This window comes from Sus scrofa, chromosome 13 (assembly GCF_054392235.1).
Source record: "Sus scrofa isolate SSC_HxYL_T2T_F1_AM1 chromosome 13, Sscrofa_HxYL_maternal_Yorkshire_Landrace_v2.0, whole genome shotgun sequence".
Lineage (NCBI taxonomy): Eukaryota > Metazoa > Chordata > Mammalia > Artiodactyla > Suidae > Sus > Sus scrofa.
The window spans coordinates 158,469,805-158,497,742 of record NC_139395.1 but is presented as its reverse complement, the minus strand read 5'-3'; the positions used below and the strand labels follow the sequence as shown (position 1 = coordinate 158,497,742).

General features: G+C 37.2%; 1 protein-coding gene and 1 long non-coding RNA gene across 5 annotated transcripts in view; both read right to left on the bottom strand.

Moving 5' to 3' along the window:
• The window catches only part of LSAMP (limbic system associated membrane protein), a 626,714-nt gene that overhangs the window by 556,318 nt on the left and 42,458 nt on the right, over positions 1-27,938 (bottom strand).
• LOC110256529 (uncharacterized) lies at positions 7,152-16,551 on the bottom strand. The gene is made up of 3 exons (XR_014824802.1): positions 16,416-16,551; positions 14,129-14,209; positions 7,152-10,242 (listed from the first exon to the last, which is right to left on the bottom strand). It is a non-coding gene; the product is annotated as an uncharacterized LOC110256529 (long non-coding RNA).

Below are 27,938 nucleotides of genomic sequence, written 5' to 3'. Positions count from 1 at the left end.
TAGCTATGAGATTAATAATAGAAGTTCTAGAACTGATATAAAGTAATTTTTGCTAATGGAAATACATAGGTACTGTTTAAGGACCAATTCAAGAAGCTTAAGATCTAATGTATAAAAGTTAGCTTTAAGTTTTAAACAAGAAGTAATTTAAGTGTGTAACATTGAGGGAAATGCAGAGCTTTTCCATGAGCATAAAGAAGAAAGGTAGAAAAAAGCAGATCCTGTGATATGAAGGCTTAGGAATACAATAATAAAGACAGAGCCTCTGCCTAAAAAGACCTTAGGATCTATAGGCTGAGGCACGCAGATACGGCAAATAGTTTTAATAAAGATCTGGGTGTGATACACAGGTGAGTGGTTAGAAAAAAATATTATTTACAACACTGGCTGCAATTTGAGCCACAAGGATAGAAGCATTCATTCTGAGGAGATAATTACTCTTAGCATCTGGAAAACCTCTTTCAAAACCCTTTGGTTATATTCCCTCTCTCCACCCTGGTAGGTCTACCAAGAGGAAGGGAGATCTGGAAGTAATGAAGAACAGGAATGTGGGCTTGCCCTCTGGCAGCTCTTGAAGCAGCTCTAGAATAAAGAAATGTTTTGTGGAGTGGCACAGGAATCTGGAGAAGAGGAAGAGGAAAAAGGTCACATGAGGAACATGAAGGCAGTCTTTAGTCTTAGGGGGAAACAGACTGTCACGGTTTGAACTATGTCCACCCAAAACTCATAAATTGAAGTTCCAACTCCTCATATCATAGAATTTAACTGTTTGGGGAGATAAGACTTCTAGAGTGAGTCTCCAACCAATATGACTAGAGTGAGTCCTTATACAAGAAGAGTTAAAGACATCAGGGGTATGTGCACACAGAAGGATGACAATGTGAAGAGGCAATAAGAAGGCAGCCATGTGCAGCCAAGAAGAGAGGCTTCAGAAGAGCCCAACCCTGCTAGCACCTTTATCTCAGACCTCCGGGCTCCTGAACAGTAAGGAAATTAATTTCAGTTGTTTAAGGCCCCTGGTCTATGGTATTTTGTTATGGTAGCTCTAGCAAACTAATACATAGATTTAGTAAAGTCAGGATGAACAGAGTATTAAAACAAAAAAAAAATGTAATTCTAAATGTTTTTATTTTGTGCTACATTCAATGACCCTTTATTATCAAATCTTTTAAAAAGTCTACTTACATAACAACATTGCGGTTGCAGTAGGTTTTGGAGAATAGAAGAGATGTTTGAGGAAACACAAGGCAGCTAAAAGTGGGCAGTCTATAAATACACAATTAAGAATTAACGAGAACAAGAATTTAGTATAAAACTATCAGAAGACAAGGAGGATTCTGGGTAGATGGTAAAGTAGGAGGAATCAGAAACCAAGACAATTGTAGAATCCAGTTGATATAACTCTTTTGGAACTCTGGCATCCATTAAAGGCTTGCAACTTCCAAGAGATGCTTACATAGTAAATTGTGGTTAATTATGGTCAATTTCAGTTCTTAACACAGTAGCAGCTACATACTGCCCACCATTAAGCCCCGTGGTGAGCAGCTGTGTATGTGTTACTGGAGGAGCCTGCACCTGCTTGCAGATTTCAGGGTAAGCAAAAGGACCCCTGTCTTCCAAAGATTATAGGTCTGCTCTCTGACTGGTTCACAACACAGATATGAAGAGAAGAAAGAGGAGGCTCTTGTTCTTTTACCTCCTCCCATTATTGCAAACTCCTTCCCCTTCTGACTGAAGGTAATTTCAGAGGACTTAAAGGGATGTCAACATTTTCCCCCTCATTTTCACTTTTTTTCCACTCTTGGGAGCAAGGCAATGAAGAATAAGATATTTAAAAACAATGACATATATGAGGAAAATTAAAGGATAACTGCACATGGCCAGAGTAAGACACAGGCTCAGAAAAAAACCTGAGAACAACTTAAGTTTACCCTCAGATTCATCCTTCTCACAGATATAGTCTATAATAATCACTTCTGAACTCCTTCCATCAAATGGAATTTGTGCTGAATAATTCTTGATATTGAAGAGAAAAGAATTCCAAAAATCTGAATAAATAGAGAACACTCTAAAGCGAAGTTCTATAATCAATACTGAGGTCTCATGGAGTAGCTGACTTTGAATTCATTTCTCATATATTAAAGGTGATGAAGAAGAACAGTCTAGGCTAAGTAGATCAACATGATCAAAGACAGTATCGGCAAACCTCTTAAGAAACCCAGAGACTGGTGACAAAACAAATGAGAACACTCATTTTATTATAGTGACCTCTTCAGGGTACTTCATTTAATGTCTAGTTCAATGTTTCACCATTACTGTTGTATATAAAAGAAAGTATCTTTTATATAGTATTCAAATTGTATGGTAAGACAGGTCAGCAGTAAAGAGATTGGACTATGAATTCATTTGTGATCACTTAAACAAAAAACATGATTGATGTCTTTTAGGACAATGAAAATTTCCCTGTTCTGCTGAGGATAGCAATGGTTACCTAGTCATTTCCAATAAAATCACATTAAATTGTAATAAAATAAGAAGCTGATCTTGTACTGCATTCAAGAGAATTTATTTTTTGTATAGAGACATTTGATTCTCATGAAAAGCTTTTATGAAATTGGTAGGCATTTGTCATTGCATGGGTATAATGCCACAGGACACTTACTTAGTACCTAACTTCTAAGAGTTTAATAAACTTGACAAATATTATTATGACATTAAATGCATGGTACTAGAAATGAGTTGAGGTTTGAGGATTTTAAGTGTCTGGCCTCAAATCAACTGTAGAGATGAAGACCAAACTCTGGTTACCTGCACCTTAGCTACTAGATTTCTGATTGTATTTTGATCCATAATCCATGAATTATACAGAATTTCAAAAAAAAAAATAATTAACTGAGGATAGTCAGAAAACCATTGTTGGCAATCACTTCCTACTTGTCAAAGCCACTTTACTGTTAACACTTCATTTACTGATGCATTTTTTGGTGTCAACCAAACTACGATCAGCCTACAAATTTCTCCATAGATTACTCAACTCATCTAGACTTGGGAATTGTAAGTCACAAATTGAGCTCTTCCAGGACTCCAGAGTCTGAACTGCTACCAATAAAATTTCTAAAAATAAGGAAGTGGGGATGTCTATGTAATCATTCTTCAGTATCCATGGGGAATTGTTTCAAGAACTTGGATACCGAAATCCTTGGATGCTCAAGTCCCTTATATAACATGATGTTTTGTGAATTCCTTAGTTGAATCAATAATGGTTCAGTCAAGATTCAAGATGCCTCCCTTGCCAGCTATATAGTTCCTTTAATCCTCTCCTGCCTTGGGTTCAGGCACAAAAAAAGGATGATTCCTTTTGGTAAATAAGTCCATCTACTTCACAGAGTTGATATCATGAGAAACAGATGAGGAAATTTATGTGAAAATTGCTTTGAAATGTATGTTATGCTTTCCACATTCATGCTACTTTGTCTTTTCTGTCTGTCATCACTATTATGATCATCATTATATTATTACTGAGAGAAGAAAGGGAAGCCATTTCAACCACTGTTGGGGAAAAGAACTCTAAACTGTGTTCCAAGCTGAACAGTTTCGGGCTACTGTTTGTTGCTAGGACAGTATTTGAAAGAAATAATAAAATCAAAAACTCAAACTCCCATCATGAAAAAACAATTTTAAAATATTTTAAAGAAAATGATTAGTATGTTTAGGAAATTCATAAAATATTTAAAAAATAAAAATAGTCCTACCATCTAATGATAAACATTTTTATCATTTAACATTTACTATTTTTCCTACAAGGATTTTTTTCCCTAAGAGTTTGGTTTTTGTTTTAAATTGTGAATATCATAATATACATAAAATGTATCTTTCCTTTTTTGTTTTCTTTTTTAATCAAAAGCATTTTTGTTATTTATAATAATAGTGCTTAATGGTAGATTTCTCTTGTAATATCTATAAGGCATTTTCTTAACTTTTAGAGTTGAGGATCATAACATCATCCTGAAATTCAGCTTGAAAAAAAAAAAACCTGGATGTAACCAACAACTTACTTTGAGAGCATTCTAGATTATTACTTTAGTAACTGAATCCTCTAGTGTTTTCAGGATTAAAATCCTAGGACAGTTTTCTACACACTAAAGTCTCATTTCATACGAAAATGCTTCAAAATATAGACATTTATGTGAACTCTTTATCATTTATGACTACATTTTTGTAGAATAATAACTATTGCACATATTTTTACTACGTATAAATTTACTTTTTATAATTTTATCTGACTGCAACACTACACTAAGCTCATTAATATTTAGTGAGTTTTGCTAATAATATAGCAGAATTCATTCTTTAGAAATTTAGAATAATTAGAATGTCTGTCAACAGCTTTTTAGACTACAATCCATAATTGTTGGAGAGGTGCTACTATTGAATGTATCTTATCAATTCCTTATAAAGAATACTCTGAATTCTGATAAATACAATCACAATGAAGTAAAACACCCATTGGGCGGATTACTTTTAAATATTGACATTAGGCTATTCTTGAACCTAATTACCTACTTCTCCAAAACAAAAATCTTGCGTCTCTCATTTTGGATAAAACGTGTAATGAAAAAGAATTCCTTCTTATTACAATGACAAAATATTTTCCTTTAGCAGGCCACACCAGAACTTAATCTGATGTTTCAAAAACAAAAGACAAAATAGAGTAACAACAACTCTTACATCAAGGGACTGTAATGGGATTAGAGTTTTATCCTTGAAACTGCACAAATACTTCATGAAAACCGTAGTTTAATTTTTGTTGTTCATAGTTCTATGGGTTTATGCAAAGAAAGAACATTTCTGTACTATCAGTCAATCTGTTTTGAAGCATTTTTTCTTAACACAGTTCTTACATCTAATTAATAAGAGCAATGTTTTGATTTATACATTCAGCTATCTCCAGATTTTTTACTGATGCCAAAATAAAACTTAAAGGAAATTAAACAAGGAGAACACATTTCAAAGATGCCCCTGTGGGGTCAATAAGCACCTATAAATATTTATATAATCCATCACTTAATGCCAAATCAATTTTTCTAAAACATTTTTCTCCATCAGTCCCGTGTTCAATAACCTCTCCACATATATTAAATAAAAACCAGCTCTTTGGCTCTGTATGTTAAGACAGCCATCAGCATAATTTGTCTTATCTACTTGTACTGTTTCTAAGAAAACAAGTCCAAACTTTACCTTGTATTCCTTCTTTCTTTACCCTACCAGCTTAAAGACACATACTGCCACCCTATTGAATTTATTGGCCACTATCCTATATCTTCTTCAAAGTTATAGCCCATTCACTTCTTTTAGTTTCATGATTTTCATGACTGCTAATAATATTTAAATTCTGTAGAACCCTTTCTTCTTCATAAAGAATTGGGTACCTATAACACACAAACACAGAGATACACATATAATACTTATTTATTAGAAAAACACCATTGGTCTCCTGTAACCAACAAGGAAACAGAGACTGCAAGTGGCATGAAAATAACTACTTACTTGGGAGCCAGAATTAGGGACTCAGTTTAGCACATCTCTCTGAGTTTACCATGCCCCAGATGTCAACTACACTCACTCTTCCACCCGAGAGCCCAGAAAGCACAGAAAGCATAACCTGGTCCCTGTGCTAGGGTGGGAGTGGGGAACTAAACTTCAGAATGCCTTTCTGAGAATTTCTGTTTCTGTCTAGGGCTGTTTCTCCCTTTCACAGTGCCCTCTAAACCTCTACTCTGTGTGGGGTGGACCAAATGTCCTAAAGGACACCAACACTCATGACTATAGAATCAACCTGGGGGCCCATGACCAGGCCCAGTTCCAAGTGAGTGGTCTGGTTAACAAATTGTTTCTGGTGGCGAATGTAATATTTCTTCAAGGAATTATATGAGGTTAGACAACCAGAATGGTGCTGACTCACTAATTTGAGGGGACTTTTTATAGTGACATAGACAGAAGCCTCTACAAAAAATATTTTCTCACTACCCACTCACCCTGGCATGACGTTCCTTCTGTGGGTATAAAGAAGAATGAGAAGCAGTTACAATACTATAGAGAACAGTTTAATACTACATATTAGCAGATTTTAGAATTAATAAAATTTGATCTTTATAAGAACTTAATTAATTAATTTGATAAACATTTATCAAGGGTCTTCTGTTTAGCACTAAATCAGATGCTGAGGATTCAGGGACTTACAAAATAGATAGTTTCCCTGATGTCTTGAGACTTGCAATCTAGTGGTATAGACAAAAATTAAACTAATTATATAGAAATAAATAACTGTCAGGTATAATTGTAAACATCATAATAAGGTTGACATGGGAACTCCCTCCAACCCCTCAATTAGAGGACCACCTCACTTAGCCTGTATAGTAGATGTGGCCATAAGATAAATAGCATCAGTTTAAATTTACAGCTGATTGAATTGAATTTGACAAAGTTAAATTACCTTGGTCAAGGTCACATAGTGTGTAGATGGTAGAAGTAACACATGTAACAGGACATATGCTTGGCCTGTTCTTTTTTCCATCAGTAAATTGTTTAGACCAAAAAATAGTCTTACCTCATATGAGTTCATTCTTACTGAGAAGATCATTGTGTGTTTGCAGACATTCCGAATGTTGTTATTGTATCAGGAAGATTTTAAAGAAATAAAAATCTCTATCAGTGAACAATTTAATTGGATTTATTGACTGTACATTTAATTGCTGTGATAATTATAAATAAACAAAGGTGATCATTTTTAATTGATCTAACCAAGGATATGTTCTCATCTATTCTCAGTATCATGCTGGGAAGTCAAGCAGTCTGCTGTAATTAAGGTGCGTGGCCAGGGCAACCTCTTTGAGAAGGTAAGAAAGACAAGAAGGACCCAGGCTCAGAGATCTGGGGATGGGCATTTCAACAAGTGAGTACAGTTGGTCTGAATCATGGAGAATAAAGTATATATTATTGGAAATTAAGAAAAAGTCAGTTCATGTGTGGCTTTTGTAGGCGGGGACAGGAATTTGGATTTTATTTTATTTTTTGCTTTTCCTTCTTTCAAATTTTTTTAATTTATTTTTTCTACCATACAGCATGGTGACCCAGTCACACATACATGTATATTTTCTTTTTTCTCACATTATCATGTTCCATCATAAGTGACTAGACATAGTTACCAGTGCTACACAGCAGGATCTCATTGCCAATCCAGTCCAAAGGCAAGAGTCCACATCTATTAACCCCAAACTCCCAATACATCCCACTCCCTCCTTTGTAACCACAAGTCTGTTCTCCAAGTCCATGATTTTCTTTTCTGTGGAAAGGTTCATTTCTGCCGTATATTAGATTCCAGATGTAAGTGATATCATATGGTATTTGTTAAAGGCTATGGGAAGACCATCATGAATTCTAAGCAAAAAAGTGGCATATGATTTTTATTATTAGAAGATTGTTCAGATCAAAGTCTTTCTGGATCAAGTGGGTATGTGGAAGGGAAATAAACGTTTATCCAACTGGAAATGATACTTAAGAATCCTCTAAAGGAAGTCAGAGTATAGTAGAAAAAAAAAAAACATGACCATAGGTAAGAATCAGCACAGTTAAAAAGATCTGTGATAAAGAGAGGATCCAGGTTGAGGAGAAATATTCTGACAAGCAAGGAAAACAGTCATACATGGACAACCTGATGCAACATCATAGTCTGGATTCATGTGCAGGTAAAATACAGAATTAAAAGACAGAAACCTAATCATTGTCACAAACTGTGTGTTTCCCCTGGATTCCTTCTGGGTTAGGAATTTTCGATTCCTCATTCTACAGTCACTGGCTTTCCCATGTGTAACACTCTTTACACCTGGAGCCCTTTTAGCACACCACGAGATACCTAGTGTGTAGCAGCAACACTTCACTGAGAACACTTCGGGCTTTACTTGTAGGACAAGTAACTGATTCTACTTTATTATCCACAGTCTTCTCATTTGTAAAATGGGATTATCAATAGCAGCTACCTCCTAGGACTACACAATATGAGAATGACTCAAAGGCAGGGATTGGCAAACTATGGCCCAAGGGCCAAATCTGGCTTGTGGCCTGTTTCTTTTAAAGTCTTCAAGAAAAAAAAATTTTGTAGGAGTTCCTGTTGTGGTTGAATGGTTAACAAACTTGACTAGCATCCATGATGACTCAGGTTTGATCCCTGGCCTCACTGAGTGAGTTAAGGATCCAACATTGCCGTAAGTGGTGGTGTAGGTTGCAGACGCACCTCGGATCCAGTATTGTTGTGGCTCTGGTGTAGGCTGGTGGCTACAGCTCCAACTGGACCCCTAGCCTGGGGAAGTCCATATTCCATGGGTGTGGCCCTAAAAAGACAAAAAAATTTAAAAAATAATAATAAAAATAATTTTTTTAATTTTGTTAAGGGTTGGGTTGCAATTTAAGAAAAGAGTATGTAACTGATAATATTTGTGTCCTACAACATCTAAATATTTACTCTCTATCCCTTTATAGAAAAAGTTTGCTGATCTTTGCTCTAAGGTAATGTTTAAATACTTAAAATTTTTTTTTTTAATCTCCAAATTTCTTACTTGTTACAGCTTTTGCCTCTTTTGGGAGTAAAAATTACACTGTTTCTCAACTTGGCTCAAAAGTGAAAAACTGTGCATCGCTTTACTATGCTGTTTGCTAAAAAAGTAAACACATCACATATACATAAACACATACACATGAACAGTCTTGCAGGGAAGACTGCTTAAGAAGGAAAATGCATAATGCAAATTCACTTTGACTATAAATGTTATTAATCTCCTTTTGCCAGTTTTCCATCAACAAAGAAGGGATAATTATTATCCACCCCAACTATTTCACAGGGATGTTAAAACTGAGATGAGAAGAGATCTGAGACCATCACTAGATGCTATACTGATCCAAGGCATTGCTATGATATTATTCAAGAGATTATTAATGAAAAATTATTCCAAGAGAAAACTATCTTACAAGAAAGTTTGGAGATGGCAGTGTCACCTTGCTATGTACCTGGGAGTATGTCTTTGTACCTGAAGACTCAATGTTTTCCCTCCGCCTTTAAATTTCTAGAGCAGGTTAAACTCCATTTCCTACACAATTGATTACTAGTAGGTACCCTGCTTACTAGATGTCCCATGGTTCAGAAATGAGTCATCGTAGTGATAAATAAACTTGATAAAAAAAACGATGCCATGGACCTAAACATAGAGCAGACATGCAAGGTAAATCCAGAATTTTGTTATTTTCAAACAAAAGGACACTATTGCATACCTAGTTCCTTTATTACAGCTTATCTGCTCCTTCTTTCCTATAAACAGACACAGAGAGTATGACACAGTTTGCTCTTATAGTAAAACCAGGATTAGATTTTAGGACTCTTGAGTTACCATCCAATATTTTTTGCAATAAAAAGGAAAAGGGAAGTAGGGGGAAAAAAAAAAAGATGAAGCATGGAGCTTGGAAAACAAGAAAATGAAAGGGAAATGAAGGATGTAATTACATATTTTAAAGAATATAGAAAATGGTATATAGGATTTCTATGTGAGGAGAAAGAGGAATAAAGACTCAAAGTGGGTGACAAACTGGCAACGTATGGTATGCTCTTGTTCACTGATGCCAGGATTATTCCAGTGGACCTGGGCCAAACTGCCATGACAATAATTAGCTTCAGTCCTTTGACAGATCATTCTGAAAACATTAGCAGGGCATTAGTGAGAATTACCCACTTTTCACACATTGATTACGTGTCACAATTGGCTCATCAGTATGTTGGTGCCTGGAGCTGCAAGCTAACTAGTCCTTTCCTCCTTCATCTGAGAGCTAAACCTGCTAACCTCAAACCAAGCCATGTAAAGGGATTTTGTTAAATAAGAACAAAACCATTTCACTTGTTTGGGAAGAAACTCATTAGTCAAACCAGAGAATTATTTGGCCTGTCTCTGCTCAGCAATGTACAGTAATCTACCATCTTCGTCTTTAAAATGATGTGTCACGTGTTTAGAAGAACGAAAGCCCATCCTCCACACCTCCTCTGGTTACTTACTCAGGTCTCAACTCAGGAATAGGTTGCCTCTCACTTTATCATTTTATTCTGAGGAATGCTCCTTTATTTCATCTCTCTCAGTCATCAACTGCCTTGGCTTATGGAACCACTAAATCAGTTGTCCTCAGCAGCCTGTACATTAGAATCACCTGGAAAGATTTCAAAGCAACAATGACGTATAGTCCACATCCCAGTCCAAATGACTCAGAATTTCTGGAAGTGGGACCTGGGCTCTGTGTTGGCTTATTTGTATTGAGCTCACAAGGTGAGTCTGATGCACACTATTGGTTGGGAATTACTGCATTTTCAAATTTATATTTAGGTTCATTAACCTGGAACACTGGGTGATACAGAATATACAGAGGGATAAAGTTAACAAATCAGTTGGATTATTCCCAATATTGATGACAGATGGTGCATTGTTCTCAGTACTTGTGAACAATCTAAAAATCCTTAGCAGAGAAAAGGTAACTTTGAGGGGGCGTTGTGTGATTTTTTTCCCCCTTTTCTTCATATCACCACCTGTCCACCCACACAGAAAACACATTTAATTTTGAGTCATATATTTTAGAAGGTGCAATTCTCTCACATGATTTTATAAGTGATTATGTTTTGCTAATTTGAAGAAGTCCAGCATGGAAACCCAGGGCAAAGCTCCCTCCTTCCCCCCTTTCCTTCCCTTCACTTTCAAAAGCTGTATGTCAAAACAACACTGACTAGAATATGTGAAATGAATTATCGAGATGCTTGGAGCTAAGCAGTCTCCGAGGCTGGTTGGATTATAGGACATGCAGGGGTGCATGTAAGTCATTGAGCTGTACTCAGTCACAGGTCAGATTCTGGATTCTTTTATTTCCACAGGAAATGCAAGAAGGAATAATAAAAGTTCAATCCAAAGAAAAAGAAGGTGAGGGGGAAATACCGTTTTTATATGGCTCTCTCTTAAGAGTCTAAAAAGGAAGACTGAAATTAAGTAGAATTGAAGTGAGCTGCATAACTTTGGCCAAGATATTTCCCATCCTCCAGATTCATTTTCTAGATCTGCTGCAGGAGAAAGCTGATTAAAATTCTTTTAATTCTCAGCAAGCAGTAAAGTGTTACGATTGTATGAGATAACTTCTTAGAGTATCAAATAGTAGGGTATACATAAACTGACTTCAGCAATGTAAGGTAGATCTCTGGAGCAAAAGGATTCATTTTTATAGTCCCCACTACTTGAGAGCACTCTTAAAGGTACAAGGAATGTAATAAAATGTGACTTGGCTAACACCAAGTTGAATTTCAAGTCCAGAGAGGATGATGTGTAAGCAGGCTTAAGCCCATCCAGTCTGTGCGTCAGAGGGGCATTCCTAGTCTCTACTCATCTTTACAAACTTAAGGATTCACAAAGATCTCAGTCTATATCTCTCATGATTATTAAGAGATTCTCCCAAGTATCCCTACATTTTATAGAAATGCCATTATTTAATACAGTTGCCTGTTTTAAAATATTTACCCTGTCTAGCTGCCACAGAGGGCACTGAATGGAACAAGTAGTTTAAAAGATAATGAATGAATGCCTTGGGACCTGTTTGGGGTGCGTATTGGTTTACTGGGGCTGCTACAACTAACAGACTGGTTAACTTAACAGAAATTTTCTTTATCACAGTTCTGGAGGCTAAAAGTCCAAAATCAAGGTGTTGGAAGGATTGGTTCGTCTAGGGGCTATGAGTGGAGGATCTGTTCCAGGCCTCTCTCTGTGGCTTATGCATGGCCAGCATCTCCCTATGTCCTCATATCATCCTTTCTGTACTTATCTGTATCCAAATGTCTTCTCCTTATAAGGATAACATTCCTTTTGGATTAGGACATACTCTAATGACCACATTTTAACTGACTACCTCGGCAACATATCCCCAAGTAAGGTCACATTCTGAAGTACTATTTTGGGTTTTTTTTTTAGGAGGGGACACAATTTAGCCCATAATCAGTGTTTTATATAAGCAAAGAAAGCCTTAGCAGTAGGTGATTTTATTAGGTATGTTATACTGATCTTTTTGAAATGTGAATTAAAGAAATCAAGCAAGGGATATTTATTATTATTGATGTTAATACTAAGACTACAACAAATAGATACCAATTGCTGAGTGCTTACCATAGGATTACCTTACATGTATTACCTTATTTAATCCTCAGAAGAATTTTGTGGAATTCTTAATATTCTTTTTCTCATTTTATAGATAAGGAAACTAACTCTGAGAGAGGTCCAGGGTCACATAGTTATTAGTAAAGCTGTAGGGGCAGGTTTATAATCCAGATCTAAAGCCCCTAGCACATAGTAAGTGCCAATAACACAATAGTTAGTTTAGTGTGGCAAAATAGTTTAGATAGCAAAAGAAGTGAGTTCTCAGAGAATTTTTCTCCAGTAAGTCTTATACTTAGCTACAGACTTAATTTTCCCAAAGTTCTGTTCCAATAAAAAAAAACAATCCTCACAATTTTACATTTCTTAACTTACATTTCAACTTTCTTGGGCAGACATTAAAGGGTAACTCAACCTTGCCACTCTTAATGCCCATTAACCCTCCACAGTATTGCCAGTACAACCATATCGTACGTATTCTTTTTTGCTTATCTAAAGTTCTGTCTTCCTTCCTGGAGCCTCCAGTTAATATGACCTAGGAAGTCTTTTTTTTTTTTTTTTTTTTTTTTGGCTTTTTGCTGTAACTTTTGTTTTGTTTTGTTTAATTACTCAATGAATTTTATTACTTTAATAGTTGTACAACAATCATCGCAACCCAATTTTATAGCATTTCCATCCCAGTACATCCTTCCACCCCCAACCTATATCATGTGGAAACCATAAGCTTTTTTGTTTTTTTGTTTTTTGTGGGGTTTTTTGGACTTTTTGCCTTTTCTAGGGCTGCTCCCGCAGCATATGGAGATTCCCAGGCTAGGGATCGAATCAGAGCTGTAGCCACTGGCCTACGCCAGAGCCACAGCAATGCGAGATCGGAGCCACACCTGTAACCTACACCACAGCTCACAGCAATGCCAGATCCTCAACCCACTCAGCAAGACCAGAGATCGAACCTGCAACCTCATGGTTCCTAGTCGGATTCGTTAACCACTGTGCCACGACAGGAACTCCAACCATAAGTTTTTTAAAGTCTGTGAGTCAGTATCTGTTTTGCAAAGAAGTTCACTGTGTCCTTTTTTTAGATTCCAGATGTAAGCGATAACATAGGATGTTGGTGTCTCACTGTAAAACTTAGTGTGGTAGTTTCTAGGTCCATCAAGTTGCTGCAAATGCCATTATTTTATTAAAATGGCTGAGTAATATTCTATTGTGTATATGTACCACATCTTCTTTATCCACTCCTCAGTCGATGGACATTTAGATTGTTTCCATGTCTTAGCTATTGTAGGAAGTCTTAATGGAAGAGGTAATATTTATACTAGATCATGAAGGCTGACTAGACTTTTAACAGGTGGAAGTTGGACCACTATAAGAAGGTAGGAAAACGTCCAAGAAGAATAGTCATGATAAAGAGGATGCCATAACAGAGTAAATATTACAGAAGCAGCAAGAAAACAAGTCAGGCTACATGACTAAGAAATTAGGAAGTTATTAGGAACATAACACATTGACTCTATTTTTCAGAATCTCAAGTAAACTTCTGGTAAATTCACTTGAAGTTAAAGGTAAAGGGACAGATGTCGAGTATTTTTTTTTCATTTAGCTTTTGATCCTCCATTACTCTTGCTATTTTATGTCTCTGGACAATTTACACTAACAGCTACCTCCATTGCCCAAAAGGCACCTTACTTTGCAATTGGCTGGATATAACAAAAGCACACTTCTATTTTTGTAAATCTTTTCTAAAGTGAAAATAAGGGCTCTTTTACTAAATGCTATCAGAGGGCTCTGGAGAAGAAGAGGCAGAGACAATATATACATGTGCATAGAACACATATATACATACACGCATGTGTGTGTGTGTGTATATACATATATACACATACAAACAAACACTATATAGGAGATCTTTTTACCTTTCTTACAAAGTGGTGGCCCAGAAACTGGGATAGGTTTTAATTTTCAGCTTCACTGTCTTCTTTCTCTGCTCCTGATCTCTAATAAACAAAGTAAAAAGATGAATGCATACAAAATTTTCTTTTGAACATGATGCCAAATTGATTTGGCAAAAGACAACTGTAGGTCTTTTACTGGTGCTAATGTTCACTGAGATCACAGCTCTGAAAGCTCTGAGCACAAGCACATAATGCAAGTAAATCAAGACTGACAGCAGTCATCTTTAAAAAAAAAACAAAAAACAAAACAAAAAAAAAAGGTAAGACCAATAGAAAACACATTGAGATGAAGAAATAGGAGGCCAGGCCAGATAAGAGCTGCTCTTGTGAATTTCCAGGATAGGGTTGCTAGGCAATAGCCAGAGGAACCAGTCAAGGGACCCAAGTTCTAATTGCAGATGTTACATTCCAGTCTTGCAGAGATGGTAAGAGGTTTTCAACAAACAGGATGCTGAGACTTCTCTCCTGACCTTGGGCCAAGACAATCTGCTTTTTAACTGGAGGCAACTGTAATCCATTCAGTGAACAGATGGTATAGAGGAAAAAATGCAAACACAGTCTCTCTAGTATCTATTCCAAAAGCTAGCCAACTTCCAGCTGTGGTAGGATAAGCAAGGATGATAAAGGTCCTAGTGGGTAGGGGAGGGTTTACCCTAGTAGGCAAAAGAGTAGAAAAGATACTTTCTAACACTGAGGGACAAAAGGCAGAGAGGTCTGCTTTGGTTACCATGATGCTGGATAAATTCACATTGTAATCACTTTTATATCAATTATATTTCATAACTCTTCTAGATTATTCATGATTTCTGCCTTTACTTTTTTATTTTATGATTTTTATTTTTTCCATTATAGTTGATTTACAGTGTTCTGTCAATTTCTATTGTACAGAAAAGTGACCCAGTCATATACGTATATATTAGAAACAAGAGCAGCTCAGCAGACAAGACCCACATTATCCTCCATCATGTTCCATATTTGTATACATTCATCTTTTTACTTTGTTTATTAGAGATCAGGAGCAGAGAAAGAAGACAGTGAAGCTGAAAATTAAAAACTTTCCCAGTTTATGGGCCACCACTTTGTAAGAAAGGTAAAAAGATCTCCTATATAGTGTTTGTGTATGTATATGTGTGTGTGTGTGTGTGTGTGTGTGTGTGTGTGTGTGTGTGTGTGTGTGTATTCTATGCACATGTATTTATTCTGTCTCTGCCTCTTCTTCTCCAGAGGATGGAGGATAATGTGAGTCCTTAAGAGTTTTCTATATATAGGATCATGTCATCTGCGTACAGTGACAATTTTACCTCTTCTCTTCCAGTTTAGATTCCCTTTATTTCCTTTGTTTGTCTGACTGCTTTGGCTAGGACTTCTGATACTATGTTGAATAAAAGGTGTGAGAGTGGGCATCCATGTCTTGTTCCAGATTTTAGCAGGGAGGCTTTTGGCTTTTCTCCATTGAGTATTATATTTGCTGTGCGTTTGTCATAAATGACTTTTATTATGTTAAGGCATGTTCCTGCTATATCCACTTTGGTAAGAGTTTTTATCATGGATGGATGTTGGAGTTTGTCAAATGCTTTTTCTGCATCTATTGAGATGATCACGTGGTTTCTTGAGTTCTGCCTTTGAAACAGTCCTTTGTCTGGTCCAAATTATACATTCTTTGTCTCTCTGAATATAACAAAACATTTCATCATTATTTATTTTTCATTTCCTCTTCACATTAAACAACTGAAAGCCAGAAACTGCACTGCCAATGTTTGGTCATATGATTCACAAATACAAGACAGGATCACAAGAAAGGACTCAGCAAGAAGAAACCCTTCCCTTGACATAATCAGGAGGGAAACATACAAGCAAGTGTGAATGTCCATGTCCATGAAATGTCCAGTGATGGGACAGTGTCAGCTTTGCACATATTAATATGTATTCTGTGTTGATATTTGCTACTGATTTCTCAACCTAGAAAGTGTTGACCATCAAAATAAGTACTACTAATTCTATGAAAATTTTATTAAAGTACTAAAAAAGGGATTTCAGGCACAATATAAACTCTAATTAATAAGAGAAGAGTGTGGAAGTCTCAACTCCAAGCAGCAAGCATTCCCACAACTGATTATTACTGCTATATCCTGTCTAAACAAAAAGTGATAGTTTTAACTGAAGCATTATTTATAATAAACAGACCAAATATCCACTGGTGTGGATCAATGGAGATTTTTACGCCAAGTGGAAACTTGGACTTACTTACCTCGAAAGAATCCTCCAAGTCAAATATTCCATGTGTTTCCTACATACAATTTTTTGATACACATTTCGTTGCATTCAGCAGCATTCACTGATAATAACCATATACCAGACATATCTCAAGGATTCTAGGTTTTCAAAATAAATAAAAATGTAAATAACATAAGTAAGCAATCATACAAATTAAAAATTATAATTCAGCTGGATATGTCCTATGTTAGAGATTAAAGGTGCCACAGTTTTATGATGAAATAAGTGTCAATTCCTCCAAGTTCAGTTACAGAAGACTTCACACAGAAAGTAAAGCTTGAATAGGATCTTCAAATATTGGGCAAGAGTTTATCAGCCCATCAAAGGGAAGAGGTTATTTAAGGGCATTCAGAGAGGGGAAGCCTTGTACAAAAGTAAGGAAACATTAACAGTATGGTGCATTTGAGATAATGGAAGCAGTCCTATAAAGCTGAAAAGGAATAGAAGAGGCAAATTGGGAAGAAAAGCAAGGTCCATGCTAAGAAGTTACAACAATATCCGTATTTTACAGGCAACAGGGAGCCTATGAAGTGTCATGCCCTCTGCGGTAGATTCTGTCTGTGTGCTCTCTGCCCATATCCCTTCGTATCTCCTACCATTTTCATGAATATTGTCTTCCAATGAGGTGTAGTTAGAACACCTAGCACCCAAGAATCTTTGTCAGTGGACTGTCCTCAAGCTGCTAGATGTTTTGTTGCCTAAAAACATAGAGCTCTTCAAGTGCCCAGGAATTTGTGTTCCCCCAGTGAAAGTGTTAACCAGTAATTCTAGCTGCTGGAATAGAAACATTCAGGCCCTCTTGTTACAGTCAGGACAATTTGGAGGGATGACATACCCACCGTGAGATTCTGCATTACACTGTACTCTCATTTGTGATTCTTGTCCTCCAATACCCACTTTCCTTCTTCTCTACTGGTTTTTCCTGTGAATGTTTCCCGTTAAGTCATCATGACACAATTACTCATTTCAGGATCTACTTTTGGGGGATTCCAATCTAAGATACCCTTTTAACTAACTAATTAATCAATTAATTAATTTTATGGCCTCACTCACAGCATATGGAAGTTCCTGGGCCAGGGATTGAACCCAAGCCACAGCTGTGACCAAAGCTGCAGCTTCGGCAACAACGAAAACTGAGACGAGTTGGGACTCAGAGCCGCATTTCCACAGTGACCTGAGCCACTGCAGTTGGATTCCTAACCCACTGTGCCATGCAGCAAACTTCCACTTTTAATTTGTAGCTGTGAGGTTTATTTATTTCTTTTCTTTTCTTTCTTTCTTTTTTTTTTTTTTTTTTTTTTTTTAGGTCTGTACCCATGACATATGGAAGTTCCTAGGCTGGGGGTCGAATCAGAGCTACAGCTGCCAGCCTAAGCTAGAGCCACAGCAAAATGGGATCTGAGCCACATCTGCAACCTTCCCCACGGCTCATGACAATGCTGGATCCCTGACCCACTGAGCAGTTCAGGGATCAGACTTACATCCTCATGGGATACTAGTCGGAATCATTTCTACTGCCCCACAATGGGAATTCCTTAGCTGTGTGTCATTAAAGTGAATCTGCCGAGAAATTGGCTCATTGACAAACTAAATATAAAGCCATGAGGAAATGGGAAATCTGTTTCTAATTAGTTTAAGGTGTACTGCAACGTTGGTAGCATGAAGAATAGATGAGATGATGGAGCAGCAAGGAAGAGAGGATTTAGTTGTTTTATGTGCACTGGAGTGCTGTTTTATGATTGTGTCCTGGGTTGGAACTGATGCTATTATGCTGGAGAACTAGTGAATTTGGTCCTCTGACTCCAGATGCTTCAGGCGCTACATACACAAATATTTTTGTTTCCTTTCCATATTCCTCTCTTTATTGGGGAAAGTTCATTTTAATCCCATATATATATCAGGTTAGAGGACAATAAAATAAGAGAGAACCTCATTAGAGAGTAGCAAATGTCTGTCCAGGGTCTGTGGTTAACAGTAGCATCTCCCAGGTCCAAACTCACTCTTTAACTTACAGTTTTTTCACTGTAAGCCAGAAAAGGCTCTAGTTCCTCAAGCATGAGAAGCAACTAAATGATATTTATTTATTTATTTAGTATTTTAGGACTGCACCTGAAGTATATGGAAGTTCCCATGCTAGGCATTGAATTGGAGCTGCAATTGCCAGCCTACACCACAGTCACAGCAATGGGAGATCCAAGCCATGTCTGTGACCTTCACCCCAACTCATAGCAACACCGGATCTTTACCCACTGAGTGAGGCCAGAGATTGAACCTATTTCCTCATGGATACTAGTCAGGTTCATTTCTGCTGAGCCACAAGGGGAGCTCCCAATAATTAATTGTTGATGTATATGTACATTATCCATGATAACAATAATAACATGGAGAATAATAATCACAGAGTCCATTAGTGCACATAAATCCTGTGTTCCCTCTGCTACTCCCGGCCTGGAGCCCATGACCAGTTGTGTCAATACACCTAGGGCTTTAGTAATGTTCTCTCCTGAAAAATGACACCTTGTCCCCCCAACCTTCCCCCCAACACAAATGCTTCCGTATAACGGATGCCAGCTTGCTGTAATTTTGACTCATTAAAGCATGATTCAGACCAGCCCATCATTATGCTCACTTTCTAATTACCAGGACTGGACACTTTTAGACAGAAAGAAAAACCACACACTGAGATCTTTGATGCTTGATATTGACTGACTTTTTATTCTGGTCGTGATTTGTTCTTCCTTACAATTCCTCACCCCATTCTAGCTTCCTCAGTTTTTATATATATATGTTTTTTCTTCCAATTCCACAGCAAGAAGACATAATGCCTCAGCAAGATTTAATATGTAAAATCTTTCCCCCTTATTCCTCATCCTTTCCTTTATCATTAGCTCTTTTAAGCCCAGTAGCTGCTAACAGTTGACTTAGCAAAGAGATCTCAAATCCACTTATTTCCAAATATTATTGAGAGCTATGTCCCAGCTTCCTACCAAGCAGACCATCTCTGTCCTTTCTTCTCACTTCTACTGTTCCTTTCCTCTTTACAGTCACGATTTCCCTCTATTGTCTATTTCTTCTGTTACTCGTTCTTTTCTTCTTTTTACACTCACTTTTACCCTGTTTCACATGTAGTGACTTGTACATTCATTTCCTCTCCTGAAAATAAAATAAGAACTTCAAAGAGGCATGAATGATCTCTCCTGTTTTAATAATTAAAGATGAATCCTCCACAAAGCTTGCTGTGCTGTTCCCAGTGTTCGCATTAGATCAGAAACGGCATTTTTTAGCCCCCAAAGAAATATATCAGAGTAGTTCCCACCCTGAAATATATGGCACGAAGCCCAGCTTTTCCCTGGAACCAGAGTGTTACCAATGGGTCTGTTTCAAAGTAAGTGTAGTCAGAATATGGGCAGGAGGATTTGATAGTGTTTGATAATTCACAATTTAACAGCTAAGGAAAGGCGGCTTATTATTAAATGCAAATAAAACGAAATGAAGTCCAGCTGTCTGGGTGCAGATAGAAATTACACAAAGCCTATAAGCCACTCTGGAGATCTTAACTACTCGACAGAACAGAGCTCCGGGAGCTGGCAGCAAGCACAAATCCCTTCTTTGAAGGGGCCTGCACCCTGTATTATCTCCGGAGAAAGACTCGGATTATACAGTCAGCTTGGAAAACTAAGGTGTGACTAGAAGCAGGGCAAGCACAGCCACTTCATGGAAGGCAAACATGTTTCGAGTTTTAACCTCCATAGTTCCTATTGTTACCTTCTCTTTCTGCAGGATGGTTTTTACTGGCCAATAGAAAACTGCCAATTTTCTTATAGGGTAGAAAGACAGATTGCCTAGAGCTAAAAGATACACATTATCCCAGACTACCCAAATTCATAACATTAATATAACTGCTTCCAAATGATCAAAAGTGCAAACCTGGGAACATGATAATAATTTCACATAAATTGTACATATATAGATCAATTAGATCTATTTCTATTTTAAAACAATGAAAGTACTTCACACCTATGAAATTAGACATCTTTTCCTATCAGTTCGGCTTCAGGCTTCTGATGGACAATATTTTAGAGGAAATATCAAAGCTGGATCTGCAGAACTGATTAACTTCAAGATGGCGGCAGGTTTCATTTACTGAAAACAATGTATTGCATATGTTACTTGCTAATTCAGAAAACTCTAGGGATACTTCTTGCCAGGTCAAATTAACATCCCTTCTTCAGCAATTCTACACTGTGTGGCCTAATTTGGGATTTCTATACATACATCCCACACAGATGGGAAGATCTCATCTGTGTTTCAAGAGTTTTGTGTTGTTCTCACTTTGTACCTTCTGGGCCTGGGATACCTCTCCCCCCTTTGTAATCAGTGAAATTTAACACATGCTTCCAAGCTACTTCAAATCTCGACTTCTCACCAGACCTTTCCCTAAATGTACACTTCTCTGAGGGATTACTGTACCTCCTACACCAGCACTCATTTTGATACCCACACTTTATAGATATATTACATCTACTACTTTACATTATTTGTTAATTACTTTTATGTATCTAACATGCCCAGTCAGTAGAGCACACATTTCTAGAAAGCAAAGATGGTATTTTAGAGCTACTTTCTATTTCCTGTAATATCTATTACCACATTCAACAAATCTCCATCCTGAACAGCTCCCACTGGACCCTAGACTTCTTTATACATCCATCTACTCAACATCTCCCCTTGGAAATCTCTAACAGGTAATCTAACTTACTATATCTAAAACAAAACTCCCCATCTTTTCCCTCTAAAATTTGCCCCTCACATAATTTTCTTTTTCTCAACTTTTGGAAGCTCCATTCTTTTGGTTGTTCATGCTGAAACACCTTGGATTCATCTTTCTGTCATTGTCCATCTCTAATTCATCATGAAATCATATCACTTCTATCATCAGAACAATTCCAAAATGTGATCACTTATTCTGCTTCCATTGCTATCACTTTTGCCAAGCCACCATCATCCTTCTCCTATTACAATACTCTTACACAATATGTGAATGAACTGGTCTCCTTGCTTCCATCCTGCATGCATCAATCCATTCTCAACATAAGAGCCAGGAGGGCCTTTGGAAACATAAGTCAGGTCACGCCTTTCATCTTCTCAAATCCCTCCAATGGCCTCACACTTTAGAGTTAACATCAAAGTCTTAACAGGGTAAGTACACAACTCTGAACAGTGACCTATAAAGCCCTATAGACCATTATCTCTTTATCTCCTCTTTCCACCACTCCCTGCATTACAGCGCACTGGCCTCCTTGCCTCCTGGAATACTCCACAAAAACTCATTACCTCAGGGTATTTTCCTTTGCTGTCCCTTCAGCCTGGAGTGCTTTTCTCTATTTAAATTGCACCTACAAACTCCTTTGGCGATACACCTTTGGATAAACCTTTCCACTTAATTTTTGTTCTCCAGAGTACTTATCACTACCTAACATTCTAAAATATTACTTATTTATCTCTATTATTGTCTATCTCCCTCCACTAGAACATAAATATTTTGTGGGTAGGTATTTCTGTGTGTTCTGTTCACTGCTCTATTGCCCACTGCCAGAATATTTCCAGTCCAGAAGTGAATGCTCAATTATTATTTTGATGAAGACATGAATAAATGATTGAGAATGAACAAGAAGGAAATAAGGTCTCACTAAGAGTAAAGTATAAAATAAATGGAAATTGCTCTGAAAAAAATTTCAGAGAAAGGCACTACTCAAAGAAAGTGCATTTCTCCTCTGGCATAGATAGTTGTATGTGCCTCGCTCCAGGTCAAACTCAGACACTGGTTACATACATAACCACAGGAAAGGTCTGAAACTCTTTTTGCCTTGGGTACACACACACCTTTAAACTTGCTCTGATGCTTGCCTTTGACCTGAGGGCTTTATATGTTATTTTGTAAATTTCCCTCATCCTTTCTTCTCTGTGAATATTTAGGTTCTAAAATAGATTTGGCTATCTATCTCTTTATTCTATAACCTGGTTGTGGAAATATGATACAGGATTGGTAAATAAAATAATCTTTATTATTCCAAACTTTACAATCCAATGCAAAAAAAAGTAAAGAACTATAAACCATACATTTAAAACATAAAGACATATTTAGCCTTTATAATACTACATTTTAATCCTGAGCTTGACAATTATATACTTAATATAATAACACTGACTCATTCATAGTATTTGCTCAGTAGATGTTCGTTTAACAAAAAGACAGTTAAGGAAAAAAACTTAGCACAGAGAATGTGTGCTCATTCAGGAGGCGATAAATGAGGAGAAGGAGAGGGAAGATGTTACAAGATGACCACGTGTGATCAGAGACCATGTGTCTCTTACTGAGTTTCCTCATTATCTCACATGGCTTGCGGAAGGACAGAGGGATTTAAGAACTTTTGTTTATATTAAAGAGAGAGAGAGAGATGTCCCATGGACCATATAATCCCTAGGCTACATAGGAAAATCACCAAAAGAATTAATGTGTTTGGAGAAACTTTAGAAATACACACTTAAGAAGAGTGAAGGATATTTGGTAACTGCTAGAATCAGAGAAGAGATCTTTAATTTAGAAGGTAAGCATCTTGAATATCATCTCAGCATAAAAGGACTATTCATGTTTTAAAGTACCTATATGCCAGCCTCTGGACTAAATGTAGAGATGAATAAAACATCACTGTGCTCAAGGAATTTGCAGCCTTTAAAGGGAGAAACATAGTGAAATAAATGAATCCAACAGACAGTGTTGAGTGTATACGGGTTACGTAACCAAGACCACTGGTGGGTCAGGGGAGGCTGAAGGAGTAAAAGCTGGGATTAAGACTGAAGGAAGAGTTGGAGTTAGTAGACAGAGTAAGGGTTGGAAAAAGAACGATGAAAGAGAAAACTATACATTGGAGGACATGGAGGAAGGTCAGTGTAGTTGAATTTCAAGTGGATTGGAAAGCAAGAGGAAGGCAGAGGGGAAAGAAGAAAGTAAGAGAAGATAATTTAAAATGAGACTGGGGGACTCCCCATCGTGGCTCAGCGGACGAATCCAACTAGTATCCATGGCGATGTGGGTTCAATCCCTGGCCTCACTCAGTGGGTTAAGGATCCAGCATTGCCTAGAGCTGTGATGTAGGTCACAGATGCAGCATGGATCTGGCGTTGCTGTGGCTGTGGCATAGGTCAGCAGCTATAGCTTCAATTTAATCCCTAGCCTGGGAACTTCAATATGCTGTGGGTGCAGCCTTAAAAAATAAATAAATAAATAAATAAATAAATAAATAAAATAAAATAAAATGAGACTGGGGAAGTAGACAAGTAAGGGCAAGATTACAAAGGATTTGTTTGCCTTTGGGAGAAAGTCTAATTTTATTCTAAGAATAATAGGGAGCAACTGAAGTATTATTATAAGAAAAGCAATGATATAATTAAAGTAGAATCTGCACTTAGAAAGCTCTGCCTACGGCATGCAGAAAAGACAAGAAAGACAATGCTGAACATTGAATCCTGTTGGAGGCTCTTTCAATGACACAAGCAAGAAACAGCACAGGCCTGAGTCAGGGCAGTGATGATGTGGAGGAAAACAAGAGGGGCAGATCTGAGAGATGTTAAAGAAATGAATTTGGGGAAACACTGCAGAAAACATCATAAAAAAGAAGAAAGGTAATGAGGCAAAATGGTTAAGATCAGATGGAGAGAAGCGGTACTAGAAATGGGCAATCCATGGAGTTCCCATCATGGCACAGCAGAAACGAACATGACTAGGAACCATGAGGTTGTGGGTTTGATCCCTGGCCTCGCTCAGTGGGTTAAGGATCTGGCGTTCCCACGAGGTGTGGTGTAGGTCACAGATGTGGTTTGGATCTGGTGTTGCTGTGGCTGTGGTGTAGGCCAGCTGCTATAGCTTTGATTTGACCCTAAGCCTGGGAACCTCCATATGCTGCAGGTATTGCCCTAAAAAAAAAAAAAAAAAAAAAAAAAAAAAATCATTAATAAACTAAAATAATAAAATAAACAAAAAAATAGAAATGGGCAAACCAGTAAAACCACAGACAAGAATTAGTAACAAAACAGGGGCTTTGTCAATACAGAGGGAAAAAAAACCTGCTGGCTATGAGAAATATGGTGCCTGGGTCTTCCCTTCTAACTCTGTTGGTTGAAGTTACATTGCTCTGTGGAGTCAGGGAGAGAAAGAATCCCTTCTGATCCGCACATGTAGACTTCACTGAGCAAAAGCTAATTACCATAGCCCAAAGTCTACATGAACTACCCACTCTGACATCTCATTGACCTTCATGTCTTGGGATCATTTATGTAGAAAGAACTGGCAAGATATGGCAAGAGACTATGTATTTAGAGTGCTGGATGTACATGTTCCTTGATGGCCAGAAGCGAGGAAAGGAAATAGAAGAGCGAAGAAAAGATGCAAAATCAGAGCAGTAAAGCTGAATTCTGGCTCAAATCATTTTCTATGCTTCATTCCTTCTGAACTACTGAGGAAAATCTGTGGACTGACGATTAAGGCTAGACTAATACTTTTCACAACTTGCAAAAGAGCTCTTCAATTTCTCTGCTTTCCCCATATATTCCAGAAGAAACTAGCTGGCTAATTTATTTTGTTCTTACTTGGCACTGCTGGTATATAATCTTCTGATGAGATTTCCCTTTCTCCCAACAGCCTACTTCAGTTTGGAGGTGTGTCAACATTTGGCATTGTCATTAAGCATCCTTAAAAGTTGCATGTTCTTTCATGCCTGGCTTGCCAACATCAGCACCACTTTTAGCCACTTCTGACCTTGTTTTTTTAATTAATTTATTTATTTATTGGTCTTTTTGTCTTTTAAGGTCACACCCGAGGCATACAGAGGTTCCCAGCCTAGCAGTTGAATCAGAGTTGAGGCCTCTGGCCTACATCAGAGCCACAGCAATGCTGGACCCAAGCTGTGTCTGCAACCTACCCCACAGCTCACAGCAACAGTGGATCCTTAACCCACTGAGTGAGGCCAGGGATCAAACCTGCGTCCTCATGGATGCTTTTCGGGTTCACTAACTGCTGAGCCAGGACTGGAACTCCCCTTGTTTCTTTTAGGCACTACTTTTTTTCTGAGTGCATTTTTTTTCATGTTCCACTTTTGACTCTTTTCTTAGTAATTTATTTGCTTTTCTTTAGATCTCTATGATGGCTGATCCCATTGCTATAGTCACCTATGTACAAATGTCATGAGATGGACCTATAAGCAAATAATGTCCCATCTCCTCACCCTCACCTTTAGAATGGAATTATGTGCTTTCTAAATAGGTCCCCCAAAGGAAGGTTCAGTGATGGCAGTGCTGTAGTTCTGCTCTAGCCTTGTATTTTCCAACGCTGGCTTACAGAATATCTGGGACATGAACAGGGTAACAACTTCAAATGAATTGTTGGTCATTTAATATTCCTCTGTACTCTATTACACGCTGAATATCTCACAGCTTCCACATAAAATCCAGGAAACATTGGTTAGGTAAAACTTGTTGCACCATACTCTACACCTATACATCACCCTATACTCTCACTTGCTGACTTGATCACCCCTTCTAATCCTTCAAAACTCATGCCTAATCTTCTCTTGCAAATCATATCTAACCAGATCCTGACTCTTCTTTTGGGCAAAATTAGTTTTTTCTCCCTCTGAATACCTCAGAGCAAAGCAGCTCACACTAATAATCAACTATTACTATTCATGGACAATAGACCAGCTATAGATTACATATGTTCTGCCACATAACATCTCATATATATGTGCAAAGTTATACAAATCTATTCACTCCGTAGATTGTGGTCTTGAGATCGGAAGCTAAGTCTTAATGTCTTTGTGTCCTCACTGCTTAGAACTATACTGTACATGTAATAGGTAGTTAATTTTTTTGTGAAAAGAATTAAACCACTTGCTACTCCATGTAGAATCTTATTTCATGCTTCCATTACCCAAAATAGAAAACCAAAATAGAAAATTCAACCACTGTCATTTTTCAATAATACATTTCACTCTTGTCATTTTGAAAAACATTCGGTGACTCATAACCTAAATATACTGTAAAAGCAGCTGATATGATGCTATTTTAAAGCGATAATTAAGCATTTTATTTGTGATTGTGCATGTTAGGGCTAAAAAACAAATTTAGTCTAATATGTCTAAAGAGTGAATAGACATTAGCACATCTACTCATTAAGGTACTGTGTACATTTTTATTATGATGAATAATCATTTTTCATTTAAGAAAGATCTTGACTCTTCCTGAAAACTGTCATCCTGTGGAACTGCTGGCTGAGGACAGGCCAGGATGGGAAAAGAAAAATCTGCTTTTTAATTTAAAATCAGTTTATCTTAGTTCTTCAATGACTAGAAGTAAGGGAAAAAAAATTTAAATACAAACAAAAATATCCCTAAGATCTTTGTTTAAACTATCTTTGTTAAGATCTTTGTTTGTTAAGGTCTTATGTTCATATTCCTATAGAAATACAAACATAACCATGATTTTAAATAATTAGATTGCTATTTATGGACATTAAATCAAATTGATATATATATATGTACAAATATATGCATAACTGAGTTGATTTACTTACAGTATGCACTATGACTATATTTAGTTTTAAAAGATAAATCAATTTCATGAAATATTAGATGCTATAAAACTCCATCTACTGTGTCTCTATTCAGCTTTCCTTGCATATACTTTGTACTCCATCCTGACAGAATGGACCTAAGTGTGTTTCACTTGTGTATTAAGTACATCTTTATGCTTTTCACCAGTTTCTTACTTTCAAAGACTGCTTCTTTCTTACCCACCTGTGTTTCAAATGGAGTGGCCAATCACATTACTCCAAGTCTCTGGCCTCAACTGTTAGTATATGATCCAGATATGGCTAATCAATGTGTTTCATTCCTCTGATCATAGTGATTACTCCAGAGAGGGCATGAAATCTACCAAGTTTATCGGTCTCCTCCAAGGTACAGTGATAAAAGAATTCATTGCCCAAACTAGACTTATGAGAGTGAAAGACAGTGTTATTAATAGTTATTCTGGGACAAGAGGCTTGTGGACAGTTTGCTGGAAAATAAACAGAGACTAATGATAATCTTATTTCCAGAGATTTTCTGGATGGTGTTGGCATGTAGTTTTCTCTCCTTTACGGTCGTAAACTCTATAATTATGGGTGTAAGTTCAGCATTGCCAGCAACCCTGTGGTCCTCTGGTATGTAGAAAAAGCCAATGAGCAGAAGGAGAAAGTCAAACATGAGAAAAAAAAAATGAAGACAGGATGTAAAGAGAAAGAAAATAAGAGAGAGCAGTGCACAAAAGTTAGAAGATTAGACCCCACTGCATCCTGAAGTCATTTTCATTCATATTCCCAAAGACAATTATTTTTTCTTAAGCCAGTAGGAAGCAGATTTTGTTGTCCACAAAACTTAAAAGAGGCATTATAGGCCAACTA